Below are 6,000 nucleotides of genomic sequence, written 5' to 3' on the forward strand. Positions count from 1 at the left end.
TGGAAGCCATCAGCGAAGGGAGACTTCTGTACCAAAAAGGTATTTTTAGGCCAGGTGGTCTTGTCTCCTCTTCTAATGTGGTCACTGTGAAGTAAGAGATGCCATCACAGCCAAGATGGAATCACTAGCCAGTGTTTAAATACTGCTGGTTTTCATATTGCTTGTATATTTTCTACATTATCTTCCCTGTGACATGTGCTACTGGCAAATATTCAGGCTCTGTATGATGAAATCAAAGTAGACAAACGCTTGTAAAATCTCATGTTTTGAGATAGTTTCTCTTGCCACAACAGCAGAAGTTTCCTCACTTGCAGTGCCAAGAGTGCCTCGCGGACAGGGCTCTCTCAAAAACTATTCATCCCTAGGATACATTACTACTGGCTACATGTTGTTTAACCTTCTGCTTTCTGTACCTGCTTTGGAATCTCAGTCCATTTTTCCATTCAATGACCACTAGTATTGGCACCTACATCTAGGCCTGGTATGCACTTAGCTCAGTCATTGGCAGGTTCTAGGTGTGCCCTATATTTTGGGCAATGGCTCTTAATGTTTCTTGGTTTGGAAAGTCTCTTGCTATTAAAAAAGGGGGATATAGTGACTTCTTACATGTGTGCTGAATGTATGGCACCTGTCACACCCATACACTTGCATGAGTGAATTTTAACAGACTGTCCTTATAATATGTCACCTTCTTCATGGGTTTATAAATTATTTTTTATTTTAACAATGTCAATGCAAGGTAATAAGAGCTAAAGGTAGTGGCTGGAGACTTAGAACAGCTCAAGCAAAAGGATAAAAAATAAGTGATAAGCAACAATGATCATAGTAAAATAAGCTTTGTAAGTAAATAGGATTCGAGCTAGCGAGGGGAGTAAGTGGAATTTGGCCATGCTTAGCACCCATGATGCAGCGTGATGTTCTGTTTGTGATACATCTGGGTAGTTGCACCAATTTATCTCTCTACAGATTGTATCTGCATCAGCCTTGATAATACAGAGTCTTTTAAATGCTGGTATTTATTTGATGATCTGCACAGCGGTTCAGTGTTGCACTGGTATTCCATTGTAGCTGTGATCTGCTGCAAGTCCTATGAAGCACCAGATAGAGAAACAGGCTAAGTTGGCTGTTTACAGGAGTTATTTGTAGGCTCTCCTTACCTAGCTGAATGAATGAGCTAGTACTGATTCTGAAAGAAATAATATTTGTATTTATGATTGCAATTTTTTTTAATCTCTCTCTAAACTACATTCTTTCATTTTTAATGTGCACTGCTACCTCAGAAAGCATTGCTTGTATATAATTTCACTGTTGAAAGTCAGGCTGTTGTGATGTGTGTAGCAGACCTATATCTTACATCTCTATCTAATTTACCCTTACAGGAAGTCATTTGGGTGATTGCTTGGGTTTTGTTTTTATTCCATTCACTGGAATGAAATTGCCAGGAATTAAAATGTGGCAGATAAACTCACACTTTTTTTCTGAGCTCTCTTTATAAAGATGACTGCTTTGAAGATGTGCTTGATTTGTTATTATTTACTTTCTAAACATTTAAATCCATATGCTAGCACTGCATTTTGTTGCTTGCTGGTTGCTTGAGTTGTGCGTTAAACCTGAGCAGGGAGGAGAGAAGCTTTCTTCCTTGCAAAGGGAAATCAGATTTTAAAAGCATTTAGAAAATGATGGCTGGAGTCTGCTTGCAGACCTTCCAGCGTATTTTAAATGTTGTCTTCATCGAATGCTATTGGATGCCATCTAGTCTACTGATACCAAAGTGTGTATTTAATAGCTTCTCACATAAAATTAGTCAAAGATGAATGTGGTCATTTTTTTCTTGTTCATCCCAAGTTTTGAGACATATTTTTGTTGTAATAGCTGGTCATGCAGCCCATGCAGTTAAGCAATGGGTTAACTGTTTCCTTGTGACAGTTCCTCAGTTGCTATAGATTAGCAGAGCTGACTTCAGCAGAACCAGATCTATTTCCAGCAGCTCAGGATATGGTCTCTTGAGCTATATTACAACTAAACAAACTTGTTCAATTAGCAACAATTGCTTTTGACAGTGAAAGGATAATAGACGATTTTGCTCACAGGTGTCTGTCTTTGATCTTAGTCCATTGAACCATTTAATGATTCTGTTTGGTTTGGTGCTGCAAGCTATCAAGTAGAAAAAAAATTTGAAAAAATTAGTTCTATAATTTTCAAAGGCCTTTGCCATTAAATGTTCATGCCTAAATCTATTTGTGTGTGACTCTGGAGGCAGTAGCAGCAAGAAGAGCTCCAGTGAAAAACAGCAAAATGAAAAAAGGTGCACGGAGGAGGCTGAAATGGATTGCTTGATGACAAAGCTGAAGTGTGAATGCGCAGATAAATAAATCAAAGAATGGTATTGCTTATTCTGTTGGATTTTCCTATATTTGTGCAGGAGGTAGAGATATATGCTTAGGATTACAGCTAATGTGCCTTTGAAACAAAAAAGTAATTCTCTGGGGTTTATGTTTTCTATTCTCAGAATTTGTGAATTCAATGTTGTAATCATTAGTGATTATACAGGAGAAGATAAATCTCCCTTCAGGTCTCCCTGATTGGACCTAAAGAATCTAGATGCAACATTTCCCCAAATGACAGCTTGATGCCAATTCTTATCTCTAGCTACCTCAGCCTGGCTGCATGCTATACTAAAAAAAAGGCTCGGAGTAACATAGTTACTGAAGACCAACAAACATACCGACATTTTGTAGAACAAGTATTACTTTATGTTTGGCAGACCTATAGATAACTAGAACTTTTTTTTTTTCATTTTCAGGAAAACTGTGTCTGTTGTCTTACTTCACCATCATGAACAGTAAATCTGTGCGCAGTAAGTCATAATGAATCATGCTTATTAGCAATTAGTATCTGATAAAATTTCAAGATTACTGGAAAATTGAAACCACTGGTAAGGATTTATATATTCATATAAATTACATTTAATGTTATTCATAATATTCAGTTCTATCTTAGAATAATATGGAAACCCTATCACAATGATTAACTATATGTATTTCTGTTATTATTCTGACAGATTTATCAGAACAGCACATTTCAGATTTCTGTAAATTATAATAAGATATGACAGGCAGGCTAGATAAGAAAGGATAAACATCCTCATGAGGAAAAATTGGAATAGTTTTATATTGTACTTGTAAAATGGATCTCATTGTAAAAAAGATGAGGAAAAAAATTACAACAATTTCAAGGCCATAGACAATTTTAACTACAGATTCTACTTATTTTCCAATTGGCAACCATTATATTAGCTATAGCATAGGGAGATCAAATGGAAATAGCAAACAGAAAGCTCTCTCACATTGCAGACAACTATAAGGGGTATTGCAAACAAAACCTAGTCATTTTTATTTGTCCCTTTCGTTGTGCTAATGAGACTCTCTTGCTTATAAAGGGTTTCACTTGGCTATTGAGCTTTCTGCCAGTTTAGAAATTGGCTAGTACTATGTAGTTGTATTGTATGTTTTAGCACCTGTTGTTATGGTCATTACTCAGGGATAGTGACAATTGCCCTTTGGTCTTTTGTACATGTTGTTCTTCCCAGCCTTTCTATGGCTTATTGTTTTTCATGCTCTGAACCTGTCATCTTCCCAGCCTGAATAATTTTCTCGCTGTAGGACAGTTAGTGTCTCATCGGTCAAATACTTCACTCTGGAAGTGATTTATTCAAAGCCGTGGGGTTTTACAAAACTATCCAGATCACTTTCCTGAATGACACAAATGATACCACTACTAAATATAATACAGAGGGATTTATTGCACTGTCTGCTTCATAATAAACTGCAAGTTCTGTGCATTGTATGATATCAGATATCGGTGCTTTCAGGTCTCATTTATTTCAGTACCTGTGAGAATGCCGTGCAAGGCCAGGGGACAGAGGGAGCACTGAGTGATGGGCTGACATGCAGCTGGGAAACTGGGCTGCATCCAGACAGCATATCTCCCTGGCACGACCTCTGTGAGCAGAAGGCTCCATTAAGATGGGATGGGCTTGCGACAGCTTCATTCCTCCTCCATGATCTCATGTACCAAATCAAAGGATCTGTGTAAATGCTGAATACGTGTGTGTGTTGGATCCCCAGCTGCAAGAGAATGCCAGGCATGAGCCAACTGCGTGAGCCCTGCGAGCTGCGTGAGATACTTGGCAGGTCTGAAGTCTAAATTCAGTTATGCAGTGGATATGATTGCCACAGACTAACATCTTGTACATTCACTCACATCTTTTGGATAAAAAAGTTAGAAGGCTGTAACCACATTGTGCTTATTATGCCAGAAGCAACATCCACCAAGAAAATGAACACCACCAGATATTTTCAAATTCTCTGCAAAGGAAGGAAAAAATACGGTAATAACATTCAAAAAAAAAGATAGACTGTTGTAACAAGTGATCTAAATCCAGATAATAATCCTTTACTATAAAAACAATGAGGGCTTAAATTTCATGTCAGAATGCTTTTATGAAGCTGGTCATAGCTGTCAAGTTCAATCTGTAATTAATATATTGTGCTGAATAATGATTATGTGGATGCATTTGGGGGTATTTTGGATAGTTCAAGATGCAAATATTTTGACCAATGTAGACAGTATTATTTAAGATTTTGCCAGTGTTTATACTCAGAGAGCTATACAGTTATTTATGGTGTAGCACCTTGTAGTCATTTGGTGGACAAGGCTTTCTATAATTTTGATGAACAGCATATCTTTTTCTTTTTTTTTGAAACACTAAGTTTTTATTCCTCGTCCTTTACCCTATTTTGAACTTTGCAGTGAAGACTTCCAGGGAAAAAATGGTCAAAAATATAGGAAGTTAGCACTGCTCTATTCCTTTGAAAAGAGAATCAAATCCACATCTCAGTTCCAGTCATTGTTTTTGAGTTCTCTTGACTGTATAGTTTGATACAAACTACAAACATTTCTAACTTCCCATTACCAGAAACTCCAGTAAGAAGTGAATTTTTTAGTTGCATTACTAATCTTCCTTTACCGAAGCTGTTTTTTGTCAGTCCACTTTGAAAATGAGGATTTTATTTTTCTGTTTTGATGTATCAGTCCTGAATTTATTTCTTCTCCTTTTCTATGGAATAATATAAACCAAATTTCAGGTTTTAGATGGCTGATTGTTAGTCCAAAATGAGCAGAGTCAGTACAAAAGAAGAAGTCATTATTTGTAGTTTTTATCCTAAATACATGAAAAATATAGAGTTTTTGTCTGGTAAGTGCTTCCATTTTCTCTAACAACATTGTAGCCAGATAGTTGGAGACTATATAACTTGCAGTTTGATTTCCAGCTTGATTGATATAATTCTTTAAAATCATAGCCTAAACACCCTCCAAAAGAATGGAAAGAGTGTGAGGAACAATCAAAATGTATATCTCTCCAGGGAAATATAACCTATATGTGTATCACATGTACCTATGGGTTATAACTGATTACAATGTTTGGCTGTTAGTTGAAAGAGCAGTAGGTGATAAGTGCTCAAGGACAAAACTTGTGAGTTTGTAGAGGATTATAAATTGTTTTGCCAGTGATGGCAGGGACTGGACTCAGCAAAGCTGGAAGCTCTTTCCACTCCAGTGTGCCAAGCACTAATACACCCAACATTTGAAACTGAATACCTGATTATGATTTTTTTTTTGTTGTTCCTCTGGATTTCTTACAATATTCTTTTAATAATTTCAGTGTATTTTGTAGAATTATTTCCTTTGTTATTGTACTATATTGCAACTTAAAAACAAACTAGGGACTAGGGGCTCCATTTTAGTTCCCTGTATGTAAAGGTACTCTATATCTTTTCAGACATCCCAGAGGATCTCAGAGACCCTCTAGTAGCTGCCAAATGTAGTGTATGGTTAGTTCTCTTTCTATAGTGCCTAGACAGAAGCCATGGTGGGTATTAAAGAAGCTAGGACATCTCAATTAGCATCACCAGGTATCTATGTACAAGTCTGTGAATC

Source organism: Corapipo altera, unplaced genomic scaffold (assembly GCF_003945725.1).
Source record: "Corapipo altera isolate COAL_440 unplaced genomic scaffold, ASM394572v1 63, whole genome shotgun sequence".
Lineage (NCBI taxonomy): Eukaryota > Metazoa > Chordata > Aves > Passeriformes > Pipridae > Corapipo > Corapipo altera.